At 46.7% G+C, this 16,612-nt stretch overlaps 1 protein-coding gene across 1 annotated transcript in view; it reads right to left on the reverse strand.

The window, feature by feature from the left end:
• LDLRAD3 (low density lipoprotein receptor class A domain containing 3) overlaps window positions 1-16,612 on the reverse strand; it is a 142,934-nt gene that overhangs the window by 5,586 nt on the left and 120,736 nt on the right. The window lies entirely within an intron of this gene.

Consider the following 16,612-nt stretch of genomic DNA (forward strand, 5'->3'; position numbering starts at 1 on the left):
TTTTTTTTCCGCCCCTCTGTGTGTAAAATGTCGTCTTGTAATAATTCATTAAGTAGACTCACTTTTCTTAAGAGCTTAATGAGCCCGCTGGCCAAATTACTAATATAAGAGTTGCCTGGGACCGGAGCTCCAAGGCATAATCCATGGATAATGAGGTTTCCATTTATTCTGGCTGTCCCTCAAGCTCGTGCCCTCACGCTCCACTGTCAAACAGTTTGAATTCCCATCCTGTGTCTGCTGCTTCTGCTGCATAAATTGCAGACAATCTGATCCCTACCAGAGATCACTGTGCTCTCCCAACTGCCCGTAGTTCCTGACATTACCTGTGGTAGGGTAGTCAGTGTTTCGCACAACTCCTGGGATGCGCTTCATCCCAGTCATCTCAGACTTTAGCAGCAGTCACAACAGATTTCTAGCACCAGCTCTAGGTACTGTTATATCCCCTCTCCCCTATTTCTTCATACATACCCTAGGATACCCTTGGTACATTACCTAGGGTAACGAATGGTAACTCTAAGGAAATGCCACTTGCTCTTCAAAGTTGCTATTGCCTCTCACCTCCCCAGTGGTCCTGCGTCTTCACCAGCACGTGATAGGACTAGTCTTTTTAGTTCTAGCTGTCCCAGTGGCTGTCTGTGGTTTCGTACTGAGGTTTTAGTTGCATTTCCCAGTGGCTAATGATATTGAGCATCTTTTGCTGTGCTGAGTTGTATGTGTTTTTGGTGAATTATCTGTTTAAAACTATTGTCCATGTTTAAGCTGAGTTGACTGCTAATTACTGAGCAGTAAACCTTTTAAATGTTCTGCACTAGAACTCCTTTTCCAGAGATGCATTTGGCAAATGTTTTTTCCAGTCTTTTTTTGTCTTTTCATCTAGTTTTCAGTGTCTTTGAAGACTATTGGTCTGTAATTTTTTCTATGAATTCTACTGTATTAATTTTTTTCTCTTCCATTTTGTGCTTCTTGTATTCTATCCAAGAAATCTTTGAAGAAATTTTATAGCTATAGCTCTTATTTGCATCTATGATCCATTGCAAGTTCATTTTTGTTTATGGTACAAGGTGAAGTTTAATCTTCTCCTTTCCCTCCCTGCTCTGGATATCCAATTGTTCCAGCACCATTTGTTGAAAAGTCTATCCTTTTCGATTGAGTTACCTTGGCACCTTTGTTGAAAATCAATTGCCCGTAGAAGTCTGAGTCTATTTCTAGATTCTCTATTTAGTTTGATTGAGCTATATACCAATCCTTATGCCAATAAGTGTTTTGATAACCACAGCTTTATAGTAAATCTCAAAATTGGGGCGTGTGGTCCTGCAAACTTTTCTTTTCTTCTAAATAGAACTTTATTTCTGAGTATAAACATTCATTAAGATCAACGCCTACAGACGTGTTCATGACAGAAAAATCCACCCATAAAAATCCATACAAAAAAACTGACTAAAAAACAAAATACAGTTTGGTGTCGATGAAGGCTTGGCGAACTCTACCAAGGGTCAGATAATAAATACTTTATGTTCTGTGGGCCACACAGTTTCACTCACAACCACTCAGCTGTGCTGTGGCTGCACCAAAGTGGACAGAGATAATGTGCCAGTGTCTGAGCATTACTGAGTCCCCACCAAACTTCGCTTATGACGACAGGTAGCAGGTGGGATTGGCCCGTGGCTGCAGACGGCTGACTCAGCACAGCTGCTTCCAAAGTGCTCTCTCTGCACGTACAATATGACTCCTCCCCTTGCACATAACCCACAGAATGGACGTCGGCCCTCACCCGCCCACACTCTAGACAAAGGTTGTTGTCTAGAGTCTCACGATGCAGATGCATCACACCTTACGAGACCAGCCCCTTGTGTACGCCCCCACAGCAGCGGCACTCACTTCCCAGGCTACCCAGTTAAGCCTTAGCATCACTATCACTGACAGCCCAGCGCCAGGCAGTCTCTCGAGTGTGCAAAGAGAGAGGCTGTCGGGAGGGCTGTCCCACACCTGTCATCCTGACACCTGAGAGACCGAGTAGGCAGCAGCTGATCTAGTTCAAACGCACGAGGAGCCCAGGCAGCTCTGGGTCTGTTCCCTGCATCTGCGAGTGCATCATGGCCCCGGTTCACCGGCAGCGGTACATCTGCCTGTTAAACCTTATTACGTGGGAAGTGCTGAGTGCGCACACTTGGAGCTTCCGAGTGCAGAAAACTTTCTGAATAATTTAGGGGGAAGGGCTGATAACAGAAGCATTACAAGCGAGGCTCCCAAAGGGGAGTTTTATTGACCAAGAACAGATTCACAGCTTCTGAGTTTCAGACGCATACAAGAACTGGGGCTCCCACACCAGGAGGGAAGGGCTGCTGTCTGGCACACACTGGGGTCATGTGCTCTGATCCAGTGCTGCTGCAACAAGGTCCTCTCAAAGCGGGAACACCAGACACCTTTGATCCCAAGGAGGCCGGCATGCAAGTTCTTGGCTGAGCCTGGCGCTTGGTGCCCATGTCTCACCACTTCCCCGCCCCCAACTCCAGCTACCCTCACCCTGCACAGTCACCTCTGCTCTGCCCCTACTTGCTCTCTGCAGTCTGCCTTCTTTTGGTTGCAGGGGCTTTTTCTAGAACCTCCTCCCTACCATCCTCCCGGCCTTTGTTCAGGGCTAGTACTTGCACGGAGTACTGCAAGTACTCCGTGCAAGTACTAGCAAGTACTGCCGCTCCCCACTGTGGGGAGGAAATGGCTTCTCTCTGAGTTTGCTCTACACATGACCCACCCCTCTGTGGGAGCCCAGACCACACGGTACTTTGCACGCAGAGGCCAGGAGGCTTGAGGAGGCTCAGCCCCAGCCTAGTGCTGGCTTGGCTGTCCTCACACCGCTGCTCCGGGAAGCCCCTTCCTTCCGGACCGGTGCCTAGGACAACTTAACCTGATGCAGAAATAAACAGAGACCAATCAAACGAGACAGCAAAGGCGGTTCATTCAGAGTTTGTCTTAGGAGGGCATCCTATATGACCTGCGTTTTGGGAGGGACACACAGGCAGGCAGAGGTGTGGGCGAACTTGGTAGTGGGAAGGCGGGAAGGCTCCAGATATGTGCCATGCTTGGGGGTGCTGGCCTGGGGAAGCTGGAGGTGGGCTGGCTAGAGGAGGGGCTTCATATGTGACGGGTTAGGGGAGCAAGTGTGGCTTTCTCTGGTGAGTCTTATGTAAGAAGTGGGGGTAAAAATTAGGCAAACCGTTCGTTATTAATCAAGTGTAGGGTAACTTGGGCCCATCTTACAAGAGTTATTGTCTGACAGCAATCTACATCCTGGAGGACTGCAGATACTATGCTGGCTGTCTGGCCAGCTGCGGCAGGCTGCGGTATGAGTTCTGCCTTTACAGGTGTGGCCACTGTCTGTACTCAGGCCCTCACGGGCTGTCCTGTCCCTATCCTCAGATCTGGTCCAAAGGCCACTTCTGCTCTTTCCCTGTGACACAGCCCTCATTTGTAGGCAACGAGCACCCTCCTCATGGAGTACCCACTGTCCTGGGAGATGGAGAGCTGCCCTCAGTCTGCAGTCACCAATATTCCCCTGCACCCTTGTCTTCACCCAGGGGTGATGGAGGTGGGCCTACCCCCTTACCAAGGGCAGTGGACACGGAGCTCAGTGTGTGTCTGGGCTGGGTTGACTGGCTTGGAGTTCTGCTTTTCCCTCGGCCCATAGGAGGGATTAGGGGAAACTTACTCCATCTTTCTAAGTTTTGCCTGTAAAATTCAGATTCAAAACCTATTCTGCCACGGAGTTGAGAGAAACAGGCAAAGCAATTGCTTTGGAGCTGCGTGAACTGTCTGTGCACTTGCTTCAGTGATGTTCTTTTATCTGAGCAAAGACTGATTCCAACACCAGTTCAAAAGGGCCATGTGAGTGCTGACCGGGGCGTTGGGGTGGGGGGTGCTGCCAGAGGAAGGCACGGACCACAGGGAGGTTTTAGGGATCCACCAATGGGTCCTTCAGAGAATCCAGGAGGAAGTCTGGCTGGGGGCACTTCATTTACCCAGTTCGGAGCCCACAATGGGCCCTGTGCTGGGGATTCAGAAACCACATGGCATAGAAGTTAAGCCCAAGAGAAGAAGTTCACTGGCTTGGGAGAGGCCCTGAAAGTTTAGGATCATCTCCACTCTGCCCACGGCCATTTTCTCTCAAACAGAAACGCTTCCAGAAACTGTCTTGGCCGCGGTGAACTACAGACACCCCCATATCCAACCTCACACCCCCTGTTGTTTTTTTTAAATACCCCGCTGGCTCCGGCTGCAGCCCCTTTGTGACTCCCTATTCCAAGCACATCTCCAGACCCAATTTAGATGCGGATTGAAAAAAGTTTAATTTAAAGGGCAGACCAGCAAATGACTGAATCAAAAGAAAACCACGAAAACCCCACTGAACCATTACCATGGCAACTCAAGTTTCTAAAATTAACTGAAAGGAGGCTGATGGGAAATTCACACTGCCCGGCCTGCCCGGCGGCGGCAGAGATCACTGCAGGAGACATCTGGTCCTGTGCCAGAGGGAAACTAGGGGGGCTCTATCTGGCAAGAGGGGCTGGGACTCCGGGCCCCGGAGAGTCTGGGTCCAAGTGCTATCAGATTTAGAATGAAGAGTGAGGAGTAAGCGATAAAAAAGTTCTAAAACAGAAGAGAGCGGAGGCAGGCATCACCCTGGGAATTTTCTGTTGTTCTCATTCCAAGAGAATAAAGGGGCTCTTGTTCTCCCCACCCCTCACACGTGCCCACCCTTGCGTAAAGGGGATGAGAAGTGTCCCTGAAAGGCCCTACATTTTCAACAAGTGCTACTGAGACAGCCAACTGTTACCAGTGGCCTGTAATTTACAAGCGCTTGGCACAGAGGAAGTCCCTGGTGAGCCCAGAGCTCTTTGAAGCCTGCTCGGGGCTGCTGTATATCCTCAGAGTTTGATCTCACTTCTGATGAAGAAGGCACCAATGATAACCCAGGGACCTAGCTGGTTAATGGCCTCTTTGCTAAGAAACAGGCCCAGGGCAGTTACAGAATTAGCTGGAGGGTAAGGAACTTAATTGGCTATTTAAGGTAGAAAAGGGCATTCTTTAATAGGAACTCAGATTGCTACCAAAACTCAGTGATGAGGGTAATTGGGAACTAGGGCCCAAGTGGCCTTTTCAGAATTTTGCTCAATTGTGTAATGGCTTAAGATATGTCAACAGGAGAGGACAGTGAAAGAGGAATAGTAGTTTTTTGCTACCTCGTCTGCAGACCACAGCCCATGGTCGCTGGCAGGGGAGTGATATGAGAGTTGGCAACGAGCTCAAGTATCAGGGAGACCTCCAGGGCACCTCACCTGTGCACAGAGTGACTTCACGGCCTCCTGCCTGTAACATACCTGAGCTGTCCCTGCAGGCAACATGCTTAAAATGGATTTAGGTGCCCCCTGAAATCTGCTGAATAAGGAGGGCTGTACAGAATTACTATTTCTATTGCCTACTGTATCTATTTACCTGGAGTGTTTGGAGGAAGCTGCAAAATTAAATGCTTAGCAGACACTCTTTGAATTCAATGGTCAGTTGGTTTCTGGCCTGGTAATAGGGCTTGGAGAGTTACAATACAATGGTTTATTGAGCCTGCAGTGTCAGCGGCCAGGATGGAATACTGCTAGCTCAGGCGGGATGCAGGGAGCCATAATGCCGTGTAATCATAAACAAATAGCACTGCAAGGCAAAGCTAACCCTAAGAATCCACGGAGAGGAAAAATCTACCTCAGGCGTGCCATCGTCACTGCAAATAAGATCTCATTAGTGAGGGCTGAGAAAACAAATATCATCATCAAATATCAATTACGATCCCACCATGTCATCCCCTGCCGCCCTTGAGGCCAGGCGTGAGGCCCTGGTCCTTCTTTCTCTTTGCCATTTGTGTCTAACCCAGGGGCAGGTCCTGTTAGTTTGGTTTCCACATTAGGGGAGAAGTTCCCATCACATGGCCCATGTATTGCCATGTGCACTTCTGAGATGACCTCCCTCGATTTCCAATCTTGCTCCCCTCCAATCCATTTTCTGCACAGCATCTAGAAAGCTCTTTTGAGGAAATAAATGAGCCAGCTGCTCATGGTCCTCAACTGCAGAGTCCTAACAATGGTCTAGAACCTGGACCTTGAATTTTCTACAATCTGATCTTGAACCCTGAGCCTCTCTAGGGCTACTGTTTTTTTAAAGATTTATTGATTTGTGCATACAGAACTGCGGTACAGGCCAGAGGCTCAGGGGTGGTGAGAGGCTTCACCAGAGACAGAGTGGGGAGCAGAACAGGCAGATCGAGGAAGTACACTGCTGAGGGGAGCAGCGGGCGGGTCAGGAGAGGTCTGCCGCATCATGTGGTCACCTCCAGGGCAGGCGGGAATCGAACTCATGCGGAAGCGGCTTTAGATTCTCAGTGTTGTGCTTTAACACGCTGCGCCACCAGGGAGGGCCTGGGCTACTGTTTTAATAAAGTTTTATTGGAACACAGCCATGACCATTCACGTATGTATGGTTACAGATGCTTTCAGGCTACAATGGTTGAGCTGTACAGGGGCAACAGGCAGCTTCATGGGCCATAAAACCTAAAATATCGATTGTCTGGCCCATGCATGTGTAAGTAATTCCTTCAGCAGACCATTACTATCATGATCCATGAGCTAAGAGATACACTAGCTGCTTTTACCCATTTCCAGTCTCTTGGGGGAAGTAACTCCAATACACCAAACTGGGCCATCATGAAAAAGTGACTATAATCACACTGGAAGGAAACAGAGAAATCAGGAAATCACCGAAGAAATCAAGCACACCCTTTCCAACCCATGCCTCCATTGGCTCTTGCTAATTGTTCCCATTAGAATGAGTGAGTCAACATTCTACATTGGTTTGATGTTGGATGGGAAATACCCAACTGGAAAGACACGTGCCTGCTCTTGCTGCCACCACCTGTCTGGGTAGTGGGAGAAAACTGCCTAATTGCAATCCTGTCCTCTGAAAGCAGCTGGAATGTCTGAGTCATGCTTCCCGGAACAAAGGCTTGGTGGGGCATTGTAGTGTTCTCCAGGACAAGGTGCTGTGTCTCCATTCCAAGACCAGAGGCCTCCTGGGCCATGGTCACTGACCCGCTGCTCCATAATGGATGAGTAACTACAGGGTCTGGACAGTGGAGGATTCAGTACTATCTGCCGGATTCGTTAAAGAGAAATAATCACCATGTACCCCCAGGGGCGTTTTAGAATCCTCATATCCCTGTCCAAAGGTCTCCAGACACTGAATGTAGGCTGCAGACTCAGGACAGCATTTTAAAACATTAATGGGACCGTATTAAAACAAGCAAGCAAAGAACTCAAAGCCTCTGTCACTGTCAGAGGATCCAAGTCAGCCTCCTTCGGAAGAGGAATGAAAGGACCCCTCGGATCAATGGAAACAAAGACAAATTCTGTGCAGGGTCAGCAGCAGAGAACCTTGCTTATCCAGTAACTGAGGGCCAGCAGATTCTGTGATGGGGCAGGAGTTACTGGGAATTGGAAAGGGAAGCTCAGGATTTCCACAGGTACTTACATTAAAAAAAAAAAAATAAAAAAAAAAGATTTATTTATTTATGCATACAGAGCTGGGGTACAGGCCAGAGGTGCAGGGGCGGTGAGAGGATTCACCAGAGACAGAGTGGGGAGCAGAACAGGCAGGGGAGCAGCCGGTGGGTCAGGAGAGGTCTGCCACGCCATGTGGATCTCCTCCGGGGCAGGCGGGGATTGAACTCATGCGGAAGTGGCGTTAGCTTCTTAGTGCTGTGCTTTAACCTGATGCACCACCAGGGAGGGCCCAAATCTTTTATTTTTTAATAGGCCATACAGACACATGCAACTCAAAAGGCAAAACAGGATTTGCAGGGAAAAAAATCAGTGTGTTTTCCATATCTGTCTCTCGAGAGGCAAACACTGATACCAGTTACCTTGTGTGCAGTCTTCTAGAGAGTCCAGGCATTTATTAGGAAAGAGCTGTTCTTTTACATATACATGGTTATTTAAAATCTTTTCACTTAATGAACACATCAACACATGCGTTTTTTAAAAATCAGGTATGACTTTGTTTTATAAGTATATACAACCTTCACTAAATGCTAGGCAAGCACATTCTCTCTCTCTCTCCCTCTCTCTCTCTCCTGATGTAAGCTTTTTATTTTGCTATATATTTAGACTTACAGAACAGCTGCAATCGTACAGAGAAAAGATCCCAGCATTCCCTTATGGGCACACCTTACAGAACCAGAGCGCGCCTGTGATAACTACAACTTTAACTTGGAACAATTACATTAACTAAGTGATAGAATTTATGGATGCTGCCAGGTCCACTAATGCTCTCCTCTCCTAGCATTCAAACCCAGAGTCCACTGTGGTTTTGCCTCTTCTTATCTGAGATGGCTTCTCAGCCTTCCCTAGCTTTTCATGACTTGTACACTTTTCAAAAAATCTAAGTACTTACTGTATAGGCTGTTCTTTAATTGGGGTCCTTCTGAGATAGTTTCATCATTAAGAGAAGCTACAACTTACTGAAAAGGGGTGAATGACTTTCTCAGCATGTTCCACTGCACGGCCTGATATGTATTTACTGATGACTCGATCCACAAGCATTTGGATGATTAAGGAGGTATCTGCCAAGATTCTTTGTTGCAAAGTTCTTAATTTTCCCTTTGCAGTGAATAAGTGTCTGGGAGGAGATTCTTTGAAACTATGCAAATATCCTGTTTCTGTTCAAACACACCTACTAATTTTAGCATCCGCTGTGGACCTGACCTGCTACAGTGATTCCTGTGCTGTTACACAGGTTATTTTCTGTTTCTCCCATTTCTTTACTTTCATCCACGGGAATTTTTCGGTCATGAAGATTTTCCATGTCCTCCCATTTATTGATTTATTTACATAAGAGGGGCTCATGAATATTTATTTTATTCTGTGAACTGTAAGCCAGTATTACTGTTCTGTAATTTGTTGTTCAAACCGAACGGGGGGGATTCTTTCTGGTTGGCTCCTGGAAACTTTCAATGTACCCGATGGTTCTGTTTGTTTGTCTTCCCCTTTGGGGATTAGTTGTCTACTTGCTAGCAGAAGAGGGTTTGTATTTTCCAGCCCCAGACCTGGAATCAACTCTAAGTTATTTTGGAAGGTGATTACAGAGTCCCTGATGCTTCTCAGGACCAGAACCTGCTGGATGCACACTCAGGATCTATTCCCAATCATTTCCAGTCAATCTTTACTAAAATCTAAAAAAAATCCTCACAGAGGGGATTGGTTATAGCAAAACCCCGTCTTTCCAAAGACCTGTTTGTGCTCTGCCTGCCTCCCCCGATGTCGTCCCCATTCCTGTCTGGGCTCTTCCTACTGACCCTTCCTGTCTCACTCAGCATGGTGGGCAGCCGTGAGCTAGCTTAGGAGTGACGTGCGTGTGGGTGAGCCTGTCTGGGAGTTGGGGTTGGACTAATTTTCTCACTTCCCACAAACAGAATATGCAGAAATGATATGGTGACTTCCAAGATTAGGTTATAAAGACTGTGGCATCTCACACGTGTGAGAATGCTTACTACCAGAAGACAAAGAATAACAAGGGCTGGCAAGGATGGAGATAAGAACTCCATGTTAATGGCACGGCCCCTGTGGAAACTAGTATGAAGGTACCTCAAAAAATTAAAAAATAGCACTACCCTGTGATTCAATGAGGCCTCTTCTTGGTATTTATCTGAAGGAAATAAGAACACTCACCTGAAGCTATCTGCATCCTTGAATTACTTATGGCATGATTCACATAAGCTACAATATGGAAGCAGACTAAGAACCTACTGAAGGATGAGTGGATTAAAAAATCTATTTACACATGGATACATGCATGTTCTACACATGTCAATGGGGGTAGAATAATAATATTAAGCTTTAAAACCGATGACAATCTTGTCATTGGTGACAATGGGGATGGACTCGAGTGCATTCTGCCAGGTGAAGTCAAACAGAGGATGAGAAGTAGTGTATGCTCGCACTTATACGTGGGACTACGAGAAAAACTCAAAGATACAGAGAAGACTGGTGGTTGCCAGAGGGAGCAGGTGGAACTGGGAAAAAGAAGCAAGGTAATCAAAAGGTATAAACTTCTAGTTATAAAATAAGCCCCGGGGAGATGCTATACAGTATTGTGACGATAGTACACTGTTGCATATTTGAAAATAGCTAAGAGTAAATAAAAACTCTTATCATAAGAAAAAAAGGTATGGATGGTGATGAATATTAACTAGACTTATTATGGAGATTATTTCACAAATACATACAAATTTCACAATATGTACAAGTAATGAATCATTGTGCTATACATCTGAAAGGAACATAATGTTATATATAAACTGCATCTCAAGGGAAAAAAGACCATGGCTTCTGTTCTGTTGCTGGTACTCATATGTGTACCTGTGCGTGCGTGCGTGTGTGTGTGTATAAGTAATGTGGGCTGCTTCAAGGACAGGTCCATATGGGAACGGTCTAGTGAGGCCTCCAGCCAACAGTCAGCTGATAAGGCACAGAAGGCCCACAAGAGGGCTGTCAACCACATTAGCTATGTGAGTGAGCTTCCGGGCGGGGAGCCTTCAGAAGTGACCACTGTCCCAGCAACAGCACAAAGGCCACCTCAGAGGCAGCTGGGGCCAGAGCCCCATACAACTGGGTGTGTACAACAATCCTACAGGGCTCTCCAGAGACCTTTCTCCATACAACTGGGTGTGGAACAATCCTACAGAGACCTTTCTCCAGCCCTTCTGTTCTAGAATGCTGCTCCCTTGGCCTGCTGGGTCCTTCCCAACATGAACCCCTGTCCACATCCTGGCTGGCTTTTGAGGGCCAATGGTCATGTTCTCCATGACTTCTCCCTGAGCTCTTCATCAAGAACTCATTTCTCTTTGCAACAACCTCCCAGAAACTCAGTGCTCAGTTCATTCATGTGGTGGGGCTCCTCACTCCCCCCGCCCTCAGGGACCCGAATGGCCAGTTTCCTATAAAGAAAGCCCTACCTTTCTTGAGGGCTGGAGTGTTTACCAGAATCTCTTGTCAGCACACACATGTTGGGTATGCTATAATATGATCTGTAGAACCAGTCAGTAATAAGAAGTCTTAAATTATGGGTTTAAGACCTGCTGACAGTCTCTGTGCCCACTACACATAGTATTAGCTATTAATAGCATTATTATCCCCATTCAATATTTCATGGATATAATGTTCCCTTCTCTAAGAAGCATTTAAGCTTTCTGGACTCCCTATGATTTTTCTCTGCAATGTTAGAATCTCCAAGTTCAGAGGAAAGAAGAAATAACTTCTGACCAAAAGTTAAGGGTGTCTAGCTTAATTCTGTTGTTTCCATAGATCAAATGTTCCTTCTAGTGAGGCCCATCAGAGCAATGAGGAGACACTGGTGTCAACACCAATTTCATATCTGACTGAAGATGCAGAGTAGAAACTTTCAGGCAGAAGCATCCACAAGATCCATGTCAATTAATATTCCACTCATCATTTCTGAGCATTTGCTGGCTATCCTATCATTCCTGGCAAAGCCCTTTTCTGACAGTTTCTGTGTCCAATCTCACTAATTGAACATACAAATGAGGGAGATAAAGGGATACTCTGCTAATTGCATTTTTTTTTATTGGCTTCAGTGGAGGAAACCACATGATCAGTCATAATGACAAAGTCCCCTTGTGGTCTCAACACCACAGACCTTAACTGAAGCTAATCTGAAGCATCCTGTCTGATGGCAGATAAACAAGTCCCGAACCTTTTTTCTTTATAAAGACTTGGAGGAAGTAAGAGGAGATGTAGCCAAGCTTCCTCCTTCCTCTACTGTGGAAGATTCTTCAAAACCTCAAGTAATAAGCTGAAGATATTGTCACCTGTGGTATGTCCACCAGTGTGGCAGACAGTTCTGTGGACAGCCCTTCAACAGGGACCCCAAGGGTGTCCAAAACCGCAAGAGGGCCAGCCCCATGAAGCTTGTGACTTTCCCTCTTCCTGAAGTCATGTTCTAGTGCTGAGACACAAGCTGAAAACTTCTCTGGCCTTCCACACTGGTGAGAGCCAATGGTGGGGTGAGCCTAAGTGACGGCAGGGATCTGTACAAGGCAAGTCCAAGTTGAACAGGTTGTTGACCCTGAGCCTTTGCTGAGCTTGGAAAATAGAACTCTCAGTGTTAGAGGGTTCTGTTCCCTGCTGCAGAGGAGAAAGGAGCTGGAGGTCTGTGGTTAGTTAGCTCTCTGCAAGCTTCTTGGAGCAAGAGCTGACGTAACCATCTGAACAGGTATCCGGTAGAAGACGGCAATGACTACCAGCAAAATGATGCCTTGGGAGAACTTGGTCAAGGTAAGAACCAGAAGAAAACAGAAACAACCAGCAAAGAAACTCCGGCTACAAGAAAGCACCAAAATCCATGAGCACACACCCTGTGAAATCAGCACCTGTGAAATCAGCACCGCTGTACCTAATGGGCGTTTGGCCACTGGCTGGTTCACTCTCTGACTCTGGGTCAACTGCTATCTTCCTCAGTGCCTCTTCATGCTGCACTTGACACAGCACTGGCCCATTGTACTTAAGATGGACACCAGGACGCACTGCCCAGAGCCTCTGAGTCCCCTCTGACACGGGCATTGTAAAAGGCTTCTGTCTCACTTCACCAAGTTTGCCCATAAATACATTTAGCCCCTAAATTGCTTTAATCACAGAGTGAGGAAATTGCTTCACTTGGCGAAAGAAGCTTCCCACTGCTGCTAATGGCTGCCTGGTAAGTGCATCTGTGATTTTTTTTTTTTTTTCAAACTAAAGCCATCAAGCTTAATGAGAAGTAGAAAAGGGCCATGGAATCAGCATTCATGGGGCCCTGCTGGTGAGTTGTCAAAAATCTCACATGATTCCAGGTAGTAACTGCTGACTTCAAAGAGAGTGCTTCAAAAGTTTCATCACTGCCTTACACAGCAGGGCCCCAGAGAGAGGGGTCAAAGCTCTGTTTGGAAATGCAACCCCAGAAAAAGTGCTCTGTATTAAATAAAAACAAGATCCTGTAATGAGTACAGTTATACATTCTACACTTTTATAATGTTTTGCTCTGGAGATTCTGGAAGATTCTTTACAGCCATTCAAATATCACACCTCATTTGCAGCCACAGAAAGGATTTTAAGATTTCCAGCACTCAGATTCTGGCTCTTAGAAACCTCCATGGGACAAGGCTGCAGATGGCCTCGTTGGGACACGGTTTCCCTGCTGGTGGTGGCTGCCGGGGCCATTACCATGGGGTTGAGGAAAGGATGCCCTGATGTCTAGCGTGAACCACAGGATCTGGAGACTGACTGGCTCACATCAGAATCCTGGTTCTATTGTGTGCTGATTCACAGCCCTGACACCTTATTTAAACTCCCAAGTTTTCCTTATCTGTAGAATGGGGATAGCAGCACCATCATTATAGGGCACAGGGACTGGGGCATCATTTGAGGGTCAAGAAATATCTGTTGCTGCTTCTGCAAAAACCACAATGTTTATCTACAGCAGAGGGACAACTTGAGGAAAACAAGTTGCGTACATTCCACTTGCAGCCTCGTGAGGAAACAGAGGATTTCCTTCCTTTTTTTCAACTCAGAGAACTGTGAGGGTGAATGAATGGCAAAAACACAGGCTTTGGGAACTGAAAAAGCTGGATTTAAACCTCTCTTTGCCAATTAGTTGGCATGTGACCCTGGCAAGTTCCTTAAGTCGCTGACCCCTCACAGCTGGGAGGTTAGGAGAGGATAAAGCACCCCCACAACTCTGCACACTGACTGGCCTGCAGGGGCAGCTCAATTCAGGACACGCCCCTATTATGACATTCTTGTTAGATCCCAGTCTCTGCACCCCACACCGTTGGAAAGGATGCCCCAAGAAATGCTAAGAGGGATCTTTGACACAAGCTGAACTGAAACAAGGCTGTTATGCACAAGGACAGGGTTATATTACTAGCCATAAAACAATCATCGGAGGGATCCTCCCGGTTGGCATAATAGGTTGGAGCGCAGCAATGGGAGGCTGTGAGCAGCCACTGCAGCACGAGTTCGATCCCAAACCAGGGAACTGACCCACATGGTGCAGCAGCCCTCTCCTGATGCGCCTGCTGCTCCCCTCAGCAGTGTAATTCAGGGGATCAGCCTGTTCTGCTCCCCACTGTCTCCCCACCCCCACACCTCTGGCCAGTAACCCAGTTCTTGCATGCATTTAAAAAAAAAAAAAAGCAACGGTCATCTTAGATGTGACTCAGGTTCTGCCCTGCTCAAGGATGCATGTCCTGCCAAAGGTCCAAGATAGTTAGAGGTCTACAAAAATTACAAGAAAACTTGAGAAAAAGAAGCACCCATGATGATCTTCTTTATATTTATAGGGGCTATTTGTTTGGGGAGACTTTGCTAATAGTTTGAGAAAACTAAAACACAATGCAGCGGAGTGAAGCCAGCTAAAAGTTTAATTAAATACAATTGCTTGCTGTGTGTTCCTTTCCCAAATGGCCTCATACATATTCATCACTGTAATTATGGTAGTGAAAAAATCCTCAACTAATTATTCCACGCTCCCCATCTTTCACATGCCTAGAATTTTTGCATAATTATTGTTGAAATTAATTGCAAGTTAGTTAATTTCATACTTTGTCCTTTCAAAACTTAATTGAAAACTAATTTAAAAGATACAAAAAAAAAAAAAAATCACCCCCCTCCCGAAAAACCACTTTACCAACCACGTAACAAAAACACCAATACCACAATACCAGTCTTTATGGCAAACCCAGTTACTCAAACTTAAGTTTGTACAGTAAAAAATGCATCAAGATTGTTTCCAATCTAAATACAAAGCCATATATGTCAACCTAGAACAAAAGACCCATCTCTTAAAATGTCCTGGAGTCACAGCCCTCTTTTCCTACGGGATAGCAACACAGCCAGGCCTTGTGATGGGTGGAGAGGTCTGCCACCCCCGGTCTGGGCACCTTCTGGTGGCAGATTTATCATTTCATGCTTCCGTGATTGCATGTCCAGCCTCCACAGGGCAGCGTGTGGCCTCTGGAACCGCCAGTCCCACTTGACCCTCATATAACCCTGCAGGTACCCATTTTCAGAACCCACTGCAACCAGGCTTTGAGGATATTTTCAACAAATGTAAACAGTGCTTTCTTCCCATTCCATCCCCACATCGTGCTGGCGACAGCTCCTTCATTGGCATCACTCTCTCTAGTCCTGTTCTTGGTCTGCCCTGCCCCGACCACCGTGAAACACCTGTGGAGTATCTATCTGTGTTGCTTGCATTTCATTTCAGCCCCTCACCCAAGGCCTGACACATCCCAGATAACCAATTACCCCATAGTTACTTCTTGACTGATTAATGAAGAACATTCCCCACAAGCCCAGGAGCCAGCACCATGAGCCTCACTTGTCCAGAAAAGGAAAGGCAATTCAGAGAGTCAGTGTGTGTCTCCCGGGCACGTGTAAGTGGCACAGCCTGGACCTGGTGCGATTCTCTTCTCGCCTCCCGATGTCCTACCATCCTGCCAAATTCAGATCTTATATCCGCCAGTCATGGTCTCTTGATGACTTGTTTTTCTTAACCCGCATTCCTGAAACTTGTCCTATGATAGGTTGAGCATCTGTGTCTCCTCCACAGTAACATGTAGAAATGCTGACAACCCCCCCAAGCGATGGTATCTGAGATGGGGCCTTTGGCAGATCAGGGTTCAGTGAATCACGCGGGGAGCTCATCACAGGCTCAGTGCCCTCTGGAGATGGGACGCCAGAGACGTCTCTCACCGGGAACCGGGCTGGTCTGCACTCTGATCTTGGACTTCATGCGCCCTGAATTATGGGATATGCATTCCTGTTGAGTAAGGCCCCCAGTCTGTGGTATTTTGTGATGTCAACCTGAATATACCAAGACACTGCTTCACCATTTTATTGAGTGACCTTGGTTACTCACTTCTTATATGTTGGACTCATTCAAGGTGAAGCTGTGAGTATAAAAGATGAGCGGAAGCCAAGGCCAGAGCAGGAGACAAGGTTTGTGGCACAAAGAAAGCTGCACAGGTGACTTTAAAGCACCCCTCCCCCAAGGAGGCAGGATGCATATATTTATGCTAATGGGATCTCCCCAACGGGAGAGCAGCCATCTCATCAATGGTACCACAGAAAAAAGGGATGAATCAAGCTGTCACTGAGTAGCTAGGGAGGAGGGATAGAGGAGGAAAGCCAATTCACAGAGCACAAGGCCATGGCTTTTTTCTTTCTTTGAGTCCATAAAAGCATCTCCTTGAAAGGTGACTTTTCGTGACCTGCGCCTTCAGCAATTTCAGGACAAACAATTCATCTTCCAAGATACTCATTAAGACCTGGGGGTATCTCATGAATCCAGGAACAAGTTCCTTGAAAGGATTCCTTCAGAGCATAGGTGCCCAGGATAAGAGATGTAGTTTAAGAGATAAGGTGACACGTGTTTGCTCTGGCCCTCCACATGTGCACACAGAAGTTCCCAGGCCAGAGAAGCCCGTCCACGCAAGTCAGGGCTCAGGTGCAGCCTAGAGGTTCTG

Source organism: Condylura cristata, unplaced genomic scaffold (genome assembly GCF_000260355.1).
Source record: "Condylura cristata isolate star-nosed mole 26May11 unplaced genomic scaffold, ConCri1.0 scaffold00015, whole genome shotgun sequence".
In the NCBI taxonomy this organism is placed as follows: Eukaryota; Metazoa; Chordata; class Mammalia; order Eulipotyphla; family Talpidae; genus Condylura; species Condylura cristata.